Below are 14,149 nucleotides of genomic sequence, written 5' to 3'. Positions count from 1 at the left end.
TCGGACCGCAATGATACAATCTTTAAACATGGACTGCCAGAAGTAGCCAGCACGCAACACCTTCTGAGTTGTGGCATACCCAGACATATGACCGCCACATGCTCTAGAATGACAGTCATTCAAAACCCTTTCTGCCTCTTCATGAGTTAAGCAACGATGAAAAACTAAGTCTGCCCCACGACGATAAAGAGTATCTCCAATAATTTTGTATTGTTGGGACTGGAATCGAATTTTCCGACGTTTTGACTTTGAAGCTTCGGGCCGAAAGGATTGGGTTTAGAGATAGACGATTATATCCCCATACCACGGATCTAAAGTGCTGATAAGAAACAAAGATTCGTCCGCAATGGGTTCCTCTGCCACAGTTTCCGTGTCAGCACGCGGGAAGTCACACATCAATTCCGCGAAAACTAAGGATTTTTTAGACTTAGACTTTTCGAATTCCAAATCAAACTCATGCAGGATAAACATCCATTTGGACTACTTGCCCCCTAGCAAATGTTTAGTCAGAATATAAATCATAGGGTTGCAATCCGAAATCACTATAGTTTTACGGAGAAGAATGTAATGACGAAAATGCTGGACAGCCTAAACAGCTTCCAGGGCCAATTTCTCCACATGCAAATATTTTAGCTCAGTGGGATTTAACGTCCGACTAAGATAATATATCACATGTTCCATTCCGAATTCGTCTTCCTGAACTAAGACCATTCCAATGGTGGAGTGGGAGGTGGCAAGATACAAAAAGTAGTCCTAGTTGTAGTTGGGAGGATGCAGCAACGGTGCATGGGTCAACGCGTGCTTATGTGCATCAAAAGATTTCTGAGCTATCTCATCCCAAGAGAATTGTGCATTTTGTTTCAACAACCCGGTGAAACCCTTTGTAACCTTGGCGTAGTTAGGAATGAATCGACGTAAAAAGTTTTCTTTCCCTTGCAAACTTTGGAGTTGGCGCAAACTCGAAGGAGGAGGCAATTTGATGATAGCTTCGACCTTCGAGGGATCGACGCGGATACCGGCTTTTGAAACGACAAATCCTAGCAATCGTCCCACTTCTATGCAGAAGACACATTTGTGTGGGTTCAAACGAATTCGATAATGCCGACACCTCATAAAAATAGCGCGTAAGTGAACAAGGTGATCAGCTCGATGTAAAGAATGAGCAGGAAAATCATCGAGATACGGTTGCACAATGTGCTTGATGTCGTGAAACGCGTAAGACATTGCCCGTTGGAAAGTGGCTCTGGCATTCTTAAGTCCAAAAGGTAATTTGCAAATGAAAGTCGTTTTTAGTTGATCGGCAGGTAGAATATTGATTTGGTTGTAACCGGAAAAACCGTCCATAAAGGAAAATATTTCACTACCGGCACCATCATCAATTATTTGATCGATATAGGGCATGGGATAGTTGTCTTTTGGACAAGCACGATTTATATCCCTATAGTCGATGCATATTCTTATTGTTCCTTGTTTCTTGTTAACCGGAACAATATTTGATACCCAATCTGTTAACGGGATCGGATAAATGAAACCTGCTTTCAACAGCTTTTCGACTTCTGCTTTAATCGCAGTTGCTTCCCTAGGGTGTATCTAACGTAGACATTGCCGAATGGGTTTAGCGTCCGGGTAGGTCTTGATTTCATGAACAACAATGGAGGGATCAATTCCTGGCATTTCCTCATAGGACCAGGCAAACACGTCGCGGAATTCTTGAAATAGGACCTTGTATGTTTGAATTTCGTCATCTGTACACAAGGCACCTATATGAATGTTCTCAATAATTCTGGTTTTGACTAAAATGTCAATGGCAATAGTTTGGGAAATGTTTCCCAAATTCAACTCTGAATCGGGATGTTTCATGGGATTCTGAGCGTCCTTGACATATTCAGCTGTAAAAATTGATGAAAAATCATTTTCAAAGTCATCTCCCTCAGGTAAAAACGAAGATCTATGATGAAGATCTTCCCATGGTAGTTCATCTACACTTAGGATTTCGCGAAGTTGTTCGTCAGATGACACAACTTCAGGAAACGTTATTCGTTTTGAGGTTTATGTGAAAAGTGATTCCTCACGGACCACATTCATTTGGTCGATTTGGGTTGAACTTGAGTCGGAAAAAGATTGCACGGCCTCATAAGCAATTTCATATGGACTTAAAGGCATTGCATTACCGGATGAGTCTATCTCAGATTCAGATGGGACAATCCAAGGATCATCATAGATAAAAGTGTCTGAAGTAATCATATGAATGGTTGCAAATGAAGGGTCTGCGTTGATTGGAGGGAAAGGAAAAGTTCCCAGTAAACCGGAATCTTTAACTAATCCTACACCAACATCGTTGTAAGGGATAGTCGTTTTACCGACATGCTGGATACTCTCTGAGGAGGCTGGGTCGGATGAAAAGTAAGCCAGCTGGTCTATCGTCACAATCTTACCATTGTGTGGAAACTTTATAACTCTGAAGATCGATGACACGACCGCTGTCATAGCGTAAGACCAACTGCGACCCAAAAGAAGGTTGTAGTCCAGAGGGGTATCAACCACCTCCACATCGAGACTAACGATTTTTCCTTCAACCCCTATAGGCAAATCCCGTAGAATGCCAAATGGATGGAACCTACGGCCATCAAAGGCCTTAAGGATCGTCGGGGATTGGTTCACTGAAGGAGAGCCAAGCGATCTCCAACACTGGATCGACATAATACACGTAGAAGCTCCTTCATCAATTACAGTCCGATGAATTGGCCTGTTTTTTACTATCACTGGAATCTGGAAAGCCATCTGATGAGGGAGACGCGGTGTACTATTTTCTAGATCGAAGATTATCAGGTTCGGGTCCTGAACATCAACAGCTCCTATAGCCGACAAAAGTAATTTTCTCTGTGCTGGGCATGATTACATCACTTCCAAAGTCGACATTGCTGACGGTGAAACAGCTAAATCCTCAACAATGTTGTAATTCTGGGCCGCTCTCGCATGTGGATTGAAAGCAGACCTTCGAAGTACACCCTTGGCAGGCGGTTTTATTACTAAGTCAGGGTTAGGTTTCTCGATCTGTAGTGGATCGGGACCGAGAGCTGAGGTTGATGGATTTGAACGAGAAGATTCTGCTTCTTTCGATCCATCAATAGGACTTTTACTACCATAATCTTATGGTCGAGTCACAATCCATACATGAGACATCATCAATATGGGTTCTTCACTGGCATTCGAGGAAGAACCTATCATTTTACTCTCCTGCTTTGGAAATGGATCTTTCAAAACAGCAGGAGTTGGGGAACCTTTAATGATTTTCAAAACCTCCGCCCAATGAGGGCAATCTCTTGTGAAATGATCTTCTTCACAAATTAAACAAGGATAGCGAGGTTTGCGCTTTTTGACGTTAGATTCCAACTTCTCTTTCTTCTCCTTTGGAGCCTTGTCTGCTTTATCCTTCTTCTTGCCTTTCTTCTTACCACCGTTTTTTGATTTAGTCGTAGATGACTCTACAGCATGAATGTCGGCGGTAATTTCAGGAGAAGACTCTCCTGTCGGGGAGTCTGGTAAGGTTATTATTGGAGAAGAATTCTTTGAGGATTTCTTCTTACTTTTAGTATTTACCGTACCAATCTTGCCATCAGCAGCATGAGACCCCGAAGGAGCAGCAACGATTTGATTCGACTTAGGAAGATCTGGGATCTTCTCGTGCAACGTACCCGACTGAGTGTAAACTAAGTCAAGGTACTGGGCTTGAGCAATGACTTGCTCCTCAGTAACTACTTCGGCCTTAGCTACATCTTCAGTAATCTTCGGTAATAATGATTTTACAAACCATTCAGCTAAGATTTGGTCCGGGATAAAAACTTTCACCAATCGCCGTCGACGTCTCCATTCATGAATATGATCAGAAATATAAGTGGAGGTCGACTGTTTTAATGAAGTTAATAGTTCCTTGCCATTATCGTATCTGACCGGCAACTGAAAATGAGTTAGGAACGAGGTAGCTAACTCACTGAAATTGTAAAAAGAGGCCCATGGTAACTCAATGCACCACTTGGCCGCGAGACCAATGAGCGTACACTGGAAAAGACGTAAGCGGATCGAATCATCGGAGATGGAATTTGAAGCACACCAGAGGTGGTAAGTCATCACATGATTGGACGGATCCTCTCCAGACTTACCTTCGAACTTGGGTATATCACTGGGCAACTTTTTTGGCATTGGCGGCCAGAACGGAAGATATTGTATTGGATCGTTCGTTAGGCGCGTCAAGTCGGGTAAATCCAAAGTTGCGATAAACGGTAATTTCCGATTAGGATCCCTAAAACTTTGGGTCGCAAGACCAGTCCCAGGAGGAGGATATCCAGCATAACTTGGAACAGGAATCGCATTCGGGATATTATATCCTCCTGGAAAACCAGGATTAACCGGACCATACTGGGGTTGTTGAGGTTGTTGATAAGTGTACCCAGGATACAGTTGATACTGGTAAACTAGTTGTTGGACAGCAGGACCGAATTAGTATTGTCCCTGGTATTGTTGGTAGGTAAATTGAGGTTGACTTGTTACAACAGTACTTAAACCAGGCTGCCCTACAGGCATCTGGACCGTGGTTTGAATTGTAGATCCGAACAACGGTAAAGATGTCTGAGGAGTGGTTGCAGAGAGAGTAGAAACCGGAGTTGTCGATACTCCAGAAGTAAGTGCGGTAGATGTTGCGGTAGTTGCAGCAGTCGTTTGAGATGGAGTACTAGGTGCAATTGGCAGTTGAGTAACTACCGAAGTTACAGAAGTTTGAATATTTGACTGGACAGGTTGCGGTTGCTGGGGTGAACCAGAAACTATGGGTTGTCGAGTTTGAGGTACCAACTGTATACTTGGCTGCAACACCTGTTGACCTTGTGATGGATCCCACACTATCATTCCGGGGTATTGACCCGTAACAGGTTGAGGATACTGAGATCCATAACCAGATTGAGGATAGGATTGATAACTGAAAGGCACAGTTCCCATACCTTGAACATATGATTGACCTTGAGGTGGTTGATAACCTTGACTCGAGTATTGAGCTTGAGGTTGATAACCTTGGGGTAAATACTGATACTGAGGTTGACCTTGACCTTGAGGTTGATACCATTGAGGTTGATACCCTTGAGGTAAATATTGATACTAAGGTTGACCCTGGGGTACATCTTGAGGCTGGAGTTGACCTTGAGGCATGTATTGTACTATGGGTACATACTGTCCTTGAGGTTGCCCCCCAGACACGATTTGTGTACCTTGAGGTTGTCCCCCAGGTGTTAATTGAGGCTGCTCCCCAGGCGGTAAGTGGCCACCTTGAGGTTGAGAAACGGGAACTGAACGTGACATCATGTAAATGTCCCCTACACCCAACAGTTTATTACCATTGTTTCCAGCTAATAACCCATGATCAATGGGTTGAGGAGATGCCCCCGCAAAGGTACCAGAAAGTGACTGATACCCGGCGGGAACAGAAGGACCGCCGTGCAAGAAATATTTAGGAGATTGAGTGAACACGGACGACTGACTAGACATATTTACAGGAGTATAAATACCTCCAGGTGGAAAAGGAGTACGAGGTGGAGAAAAACTTATCCCTGAGTTGTCTAAATAATTGGTTAACGAAAGGTACCAAGTAGTACTTCTAGGAGGATTGTAAAAGATAGATTCACGCTCCCTTAGATCAATAGTAGGTTGATCTTCAAGGATAGATACGCCTAATTCTTCCTCTGGAGCAAGTTCTTCAATAGCTACCAAACTAGAAGGAAGATTTTCGGTGATGACTCTTTCTACCCTAGGTGAATCTGGTGCACTAGAAGTTGGAGTAACAGGTTCAGATACTTCAGGTTCTTCGCCTATATCACTAGTAGATGAAAAACTACCAACAAGCTTAGAAACTGCAATAGCTTCAGGATTATAACCTATTTCTAGACCTTGGTAATCTGGATGGACTACCAATGACGACTCTCCTTCTTCAGGTGAACCTACTTTCCTGCCACTAGGAGTTACAAGGACCTTTAAACCTTCGTAATGACTTGGGACGTCTTGAGGAGGCTCACCCCGAAGTCTACGGGATTTCCTCAACAATTCAGCCACAGAAACAACCTCAGGAGGCTTGCCCTGAAGTCGACGGGACTGCCTCGGTAATTCCGCCACAGTTAAAAACTTTTAACTACTGCACACGCAAACAAAGTAAAATCTCAAAGCAAACCACCTAAAGTCTCTAAAGAACCAAACAAATTTGAATCACACGCCTAAAGAATCTAGGGCGTCAAACCAAGCACAAACAGTAGCCTTCCGGACCAAAAACGCTAGTTGGAGATGAAACCCAACATCGTCAGATTCAGTACAGAAGTGGCGGGTGGAACAGTTACCCCGACAACCTGCTTAATGAATAGACCGGCACAAGTTCCTCCACTTTAACCGTCTCGAGTGAAGTGAACCCCCCGGAAAATCCAAGTGAGTCTAGCCGACGTCTGCTTCAGGTACAGTGGGATCTTCCCTCCACCGTCACCTCGGTAGAATCCTAAAGATAATGGTCACTAAGGTTACCAACAGAAACAAATGCACCTGGGGGAACAGTCTACACTCCGACAGCATGCAAGGGCAGAGTATCAAGCTCAATCCCCTTGCCGGCTCCTTGACAATAATCCAAGGTTTACCGACAAGTGACCCCTGGCTCCTCGACAATGGTTAATACGAGGTTTACCGTTTGTAATACGTGTGTGTCTGGCATCGTTCCCAACGAGGGAGGATTGATCCCCTCACTGGTTCGGACATGAGCTCGTGCTTCTCCTTTAAGAGGAGCTTTCCCAGAGTACAAATGAAACAATTGGATTTATTCTATCACAAGATAAGCTACTTGTTTGGTTTTTTTTGTCTTGGAGAGTTAATTACTCTCCTACTCCAAGACACTAGCCTGATCTAAATTGGTGTTTCAGAGCCCTAGTAAATAAAAGTTACTAAGTTAATTTTACTTTAAGCGTTAATTTTATGGTTTTTCTTAAAGACAAAAAGGTAGTGGAGATGAAACTAGTGGTGTGTAGACTCGACTCGCAACCACTACAAAGATGCACCTAAGATGATTTACACTACTTTTCTTTTTCAATGAATCTCCTAACTAAGAGAGTTGGAAAATGCAAATTTTATAGAAAACAACTTTCTTAGTAAAGACAATCAAAGAAACAATTTCTTTATCTTTTCGAAACATATAACTCATGACAACTAATTACCTCACGAGATTTTCTTTTCTCTCCCAAAAGACCACAAATGCTACCAAACCAGACTTTTTCCAAAACAATTTTTGTGTTTTTTCTATATTAATAAAGCATGTAAAAACTATTTATCAAATCAAATTTAACAAATCTAAGACAATCAAATCAAATTCACTCAAAAGCAAATTAAAAGGAAATTTACCTAAAAGCAAAAAAAATAATGAGGGAAAAAGCCTACAAGGATAATTCCCAGATGTTTTACTCAGTCAAAATGCAGCTAAGGATCAGTTCATGCAGAACCATAAACTAATCAAAAAACAAAATCGAAATCTTTTTGTTCTTTTTTCTCAAGAATGAAATTCAAGGTTTTAACAAACAAACTTTTGAAGATTCGCAAAGAGAAGACACAAAGGTAGGTCTCTCACAAGGGTGACTTCTATGACAGGCCTGACTCCTAAGAGGACTGACCAAAACCAAGGAGATCCAAAGTTTGAAAACCTTTAACGCCAAAGTCACTACAGGACCGCTTAAAAATCAAACCCTAAGGCAAAATCCCTATGAATTCCACCAAAACCCTCGACACTAACAGGACAAGTTCAGGTGAAGATCTCTGATAGTAAACTAATGGATCTGGGCAGTAAAACCAAATAAAAAACAAAATCTAAAGAGCAAAAAGAGGAAAAATGAAATTTTCTCAAATTTGGCAGGGGTACGCAGGTGATCTGTTGACACAGGCGCGAGTACGCTCTGTGCACAAAGACGCAGTGCGTACAAGTACGCACTGTGCCTAACTCAGAGACTGCGTATTGTTGGCAAAGCTAAGAAAAATAAAAATCTAAATTGACTCTAAGCTAACCCACCCAAATACACAGTTAGACAGCCAAAAATCAGAAAACAAGAGATTTTTCTCAAACCAAAATATCAAATCAAAAAGAACTTAAACACATTCATGGAGTCCCCAGCGGAGTCGCCATTTTGTCACACGGAAAGAGTCGTTAGTGCAGACACAACCGACCTCCCTAGAAGCCTAAGACTTTCTAGTGACAAACAAGACAAATAAGAGCAATCCTTCTCTAAATATGCTTTTACAATATGAGAAATCAAGTGTTTAGATCCTACCTATAACCCAACGTTGTTGTAGTAGTCCAGCTTCGTTGATCCAGATGAGCTCCTCCTTCCCTTCGTAACCTGCATCCACTAACAATCAAACGATTAAATAGCACCTGAATATCACATAAAATAAAACATATTCAAAATATAGACAAAGGAGTATATGAAACAACTCATAAATAACAAATTGTTCAGAAGAATGGACTAATTTGTATTAAAAGGTAACAAAAGGAACCATTACAACCTGAGCCTTGGTGTTGTGCAAGTCCCTCCCAGGGTCCACAAGAGTTCTCCTTTACTCTGATCAGCTCACCCACTTCCAAATATAACAAGCAAAGATGGTAATCTCTCCTCACAAGCTTCTACAAGGAAGTCCTAATTCCAGCAGCATCTACCCTTAGGAATGTTCAGCTTTCAACCTCCCCTCCCTTTGGCCCAATGCCTGTATTTATAGTGCTCTAGAGGAAGTTATTCAGGTCCACCATCAATGGGATAAGCCCCTCTTTGGATGGGATAGCTCCCCTCTTGATGGGATAAGTTCCTCTTTGGTAGGGATACATGAACCATCTGGAGGCGCTTCATACACGTCAAACAAGCTTCTAGAATGCTCTAGAAATGACCACAAATAACTTTTTTAGAGTGAAACTTGCGCCTTTTGAACTTTACAGGAGTACGCACCCACCCCTTTACATACAGAGCGTACAAGTACGCAGGTATTGTGTACTTGGGTTGCGTACACGCAGGTAAGTCTAAGAGAAACTGCGTACCAGAGATAATTGACTTTAAAATGAATTTTCTCTCTTTCTTGAAGTTTGACATGAAGAGCAGAGGCATGAGACTTGCCAAGGAGGATAGTATGACAGTGGATGGAGCCATACTAACTGCAAATAGTCATGGTGACATTTTTTAGTGTAACGCAATCAATGAAGGAGAGATAAGATGCGAGTGAGTGAAGGCATCATGTATTTATATGCAAACGCTGAGGATGAATAGATGTGACTGTTAAGCTTTTTAGCCTACATGATTTTGCTGGCCAGCCTTCACAATTTTTCCATAATCAAACTAAACTCATAATTCCATTTGTACATGCCAGAATGGGATGATTTTTAGATCAATCCTACACCTCTCAGAGAGAGGAATCCAAGAAAAATATGAGCTGCCTCATATGAGCTTTCCAATGTGAAGTTTGGCCCTAGTTGCCAAAATTAATAGTTTCCTTACCTTCTTCCAGATTACGAAACTAACTCAAATCGATTTCCTTCTACAAAACTTGCATTGAGAAACTTTTCCACAAAATCCCAAATCTTGTACACATCTTCAAAATTGGTTAAAAAGCCAAGAGATGTAGTTACAACTCCCACTCAAATTGTCATATTTTTGCCTTCATAGCGGCCATTGGCCATGGGCTCACATAAAGAAGTATTATTTGAATCCAAAGCTTCTTGGAGTTCTGCATAATTTTCCATCAAACAAAGATGACTAAGAAAACCCAAGCCAAGGGAGATCCTATTTCATTCTACAAGTTTCTGTACCACTTCTGGATTGATTAGAGTTCCACTATGGTCATACAGATTGAAAGCTACTACTACACCTCCATTATACCTGATCTTTGGCTCATATATGTGCACAAGATTAAATTACACACCCTCCATTTAACTTTTTATCAGTAAACAATGGAAGGAATGATAATTTGAAACAAGGGTTATGACATTATTTTGATGGTTCAGATTTTAGAAAAGGGATCATGGAGGGTTGTTCTCATCCTGCTTGTAAGTATAGGCTTTGACAAAATTAATTGGGGAAATGCATGCCCAGAAGATACATATGCAGGTACATGATGAATTGTGATCTGAAACCATTATATTTCTTTGTACAATAGTAGCTAAATCATGTGCCCTTAATAGTGCATATTATAATGTACAACACTAACTATTTTGTGTTTCTCGTGCATTCTTCAAGTTTCTACAAAATTGTGTGTATCTAGGTGGAAAAATATCAGACTTTTCTTGGAGGCGCAATTTTTTTTTGTTTTTTTTTGTATATATCAGAAAATTCACATGTCTTAGAGCTCACCATATTAGAGATGGCCTTTTTACCACCAGTCAAACTTTGACAAGATCTTTAAATATTAGATGGTAAAACCAGAGGTGGGGAGAGACCCTACCATAGATTGCCTACCGTTGAACAAAGGAGTGTTGGAATATGTCAGTTGCTTTTAAGCATTGACCTCTTCCTTTTAATAAAAAAATACATATATTTATTCTCCCTGCCACCATTAGAATTTACCTGATCCTTCCAAATACAGGTACAACATTAAATTCACAGCATGAAATTTATTGACATGGAATAAGGGTAAACCAAAAATGAGCAAATGGGTTGAATGAAAAACCATTTCCTGACATTTAGGTAGAGGGAGTCAAATGCAAGACCATAGAAATAAAAATATTAAGGGAGTTTAAATAACTTAAATTATGCAATATTTAAGGGAGTTTAAATAACTTTCTGACATCCACATGAATCTTTTAGCATTGAGAAGGCTCAATGCAATATTGATCGTAAGCTTGTAACTATTTCATTCTCTACTACTAGATTTGTCTCACATTCATGACAACTTCTCATAAGCTTAGGATATGTAAAGAGTGATTGTTTTTTGAGTCATTTTGACCATTAGTCAATATTGTGGTAAGTTGCTAACCTTGTACATATATGATTTGCTCACACTTTATGCCTTTCTTCCCATTATAGAAGACAAAGGCATTGAGTGGGTTATTAACTTATTTTTTATGTTTAAAAAATAGTGTACAACAATAAATCAACAAGGATTTGAAAAATAAGTCAGGAAAAGAATGGGAAAAGATTGCAAAATTATGCAAAAACTAAGAAATGTTGTTTGTTTTAATCCCAATTCTGATAACACTAGTTATTATCAAGGCTTACTTTTTGTTTTTTAGGGTAAAAATCCTTTGACATGTTAGAATTTCATGTATATGCTAAAAATTTCTCTTTGTGAGAGAAAAATAGATTTTCCCCTCTCAATAAGAATGGAGGATGAGGTCTTCACCATCACACCATGGATTCTTTTGTTTGATGTGTCTGATGAAACATTGTTTGGAGCAAGCAAGTTGTTTGGAAAACTAACTTGACTTGAGGCTAATTGGAGTTCCGGTTGTCATAGCCTTGAATATTCATAGAGAAGTTGAAGGCCATGACCTTACTCTAGTACATTTTCTTATTATAGAGTCTAGAAGTCAATCTTAAGGAGAAGTGTTAATAGATATAGTTTTCTCCATTCACTTTGTTGCATTAAACAACAATTTTCTGATGTTGTGTTTGGTGTCCTAGTATCTAAGTCATGAATGATCCCAAGTTTTGGCATGAAACAACAAATTTATGATAATATTTGGTCAATAATATTTTATGCATTCACAAGATTATATATTCACAATTCACTTTATTGAACGTTGATGCCAACTAGCATTACAAATAGGGAGGTAACTTGCTAACAATTACAAATAGGCAAGAATCTTTTGTATATTATTGTCAATTTAGATGATCATTTTTTTTCCTGTGGTAGACACAATGTTAAATAGATAGTAAACATTTTGGGTTGGTATATGCATATGCATCAATCTTCTGAGAGCGATCTTGATGGGAACCCTTCTATGCTTGCTGGGTGGACTAACATCAGTGTTCAAGATGTTAATCAAGCAGTTCAATGTTTTCTTAGGAATTATAGAGATGATCCTTCATATCTTGAGGGAAAATACATGTGGATTTTAAAGCAGGTCATAACTATTTTTTCTTTTATTTTTAATCATTCTCCACTTATTAACAGGTTCTACCTGCTATATATTCTTTGGGTGGATGTCTTATATTTTGTGTTGACTACATTTAGTTGACAACCCCTACAGACAATGGAAGTAGAAGGTGATTCTTTGAACATTGATCCAATGAACATCTGGGATTATGATGAAGACCTTTATGGGAAGATGGTTATCTACCCCTTGGAAGTTATTGCTATTTTTTATATAATTTTGATGGATTTTGGTGTTTGCCTTAAACGTGTTAGCTCTGCTACGTGTTGCTGATTTTCTAAGGTCAGAGACAAGCTCGATCTCCTTGGTTGTGCGCAGCAGGATTCTTTGTCAGTCGTTATCCCCTTCCTTACCCTATCCTACTTATCTTCCTTCAGCTTGGTTTCCTCTGTTTTCCTCTTTAACCTTACATAAGCCCCTTTTCTTAGGCCATGGGCGCTTAAACCCCATAATACCACTTCCACATGACCTCGTGTTTCTGTAACGCGTCGTCATCTTTCGATTGCAGTCATTGATTGTCCTGATCCAACGGTCCCCGCCACCAAAACCTTTTTCCCCCGTGCATTAAACCCTGCTTATTTCCCCACCGTACGATCACCTCCACCATGATCGGATGACATTCGCACCTCCTGACCTTGCGAACTGCCCACGCATTAACTCATGGGGAAAGAAGTTTTTCCCTTGTCACATCTGCCACACATCGTGCAATGAACGTGATCACTGGCATGTGTACAGTTACTACCCCACCCTTGAAATTGGTGCGATGAATACTGCCCATCGCTGAAACCACTTTTCCTACTCATTAACCCCCCATGCATCTTTCGCGACCGATCGCCGTCAGATCTGTCCTCTCGCGATATGGCAGCTCACATCTGTTTGATCTTGTTTCTGTCTGCTTACCCTACCCAATAAGCTTTGTTCATCTTCCGCATCCGTCGACCATTGGATATTCCCGTTTTTAATCCAACGGCCCTGTGATCTCTCTGCTCCTGTATCTCCCGATATCCTCTAAAAACCAATCTATGCCGTTTACCTATGCGATACAATGGTTGATGTTCATCCTCCGCCCACTCGTACACCGTCCGTGAAGTCAACACACCCTGGTCATGCCGTGCACCTAGAGCATGACAGTGATCATCTACCAAGTACCTGGTGCATTTCCTCTCCAACAACCGCATTCAAGAAATAGAGTGGCCAAGAACTAGAAGGACATGCCTCGAGCAGTTGAATTCATTCAATAGTTATGGAACTTCATCCATAGGACACTTCACCTGCTCGAGAAGTACAACAGAGCATTCGAGAGGATCAATTTTTCTCATTAAAGCCAGCAAATCGTGGCAGAGACCCCATCAGAGAGTTAAAGCGGTTGGTGGTCCATTATGACCCCTCCACATCTAGAACAACAAAATATCTTTGTAATAAAACTCTATATATACCTTGAACACTGATGTAATCAGGGTTGATGGTTGTTGTTTTGATGTAAGGTTCAACTTCTGGAGATTATAACTACTATGATACTTGCAGCATCTGGTCTTCATTTTCAGCTAATACAAGCTTCTTTTGTTGTTAATTCCTCACTTTCCATTTCTACTATGTTCTAGGTTGTCCCTATTATGCATTTATTCATGTGCTCTTGATATTTATCATTAGAGGGGCTGTCATCCCACCTCTATGTTGAAGTCTAGTATGTATCATTGAATGTGTTATGTAGGTTTCTATTTACTTAGTGCCAGAGAGCTGTCATTCTGTCTGTGCATTAGGAAATAGATTTGTAGACCTCTTTACTAGTTGCAGCCGGCCATCACATGGTCTTGTGCATCTGTTGGTGTGGCCAGTATTCTCCATGTTCACCTAATCCTCAAACTGTGAGTAATTGGTGTTCTAAAGCCTTGTAGTATGGGGGTGTTCACCCATGTCTAGAGTTAAGAATAGTAGAAGTGGTTATATGGCTTGAATATGCATCATTCCTTCCAATCATCCATTTCCAACATTTTGCTAAGTTTGTAATGT

The sequence above is a fragment of the Pinus tabuliformis genome, chromosome 4_2, assembly GCF_031772625.1.
Source record: "Pinus tabuliformis cultivar Carrire ecotype Pingquan chromosome 4_2, CPIR1, whole genome shotgun sequence".
Classification (NCBI taxonomy): domain Eukaryota; kingdom Viridiplantae; phylum Streptophyta; class Pinopsida; order Pinales; family Pinaceae; genus Pinus; species Pinus tabuliformis.
Note: the sequence above shows the minus strand (reverse complement) of the source record.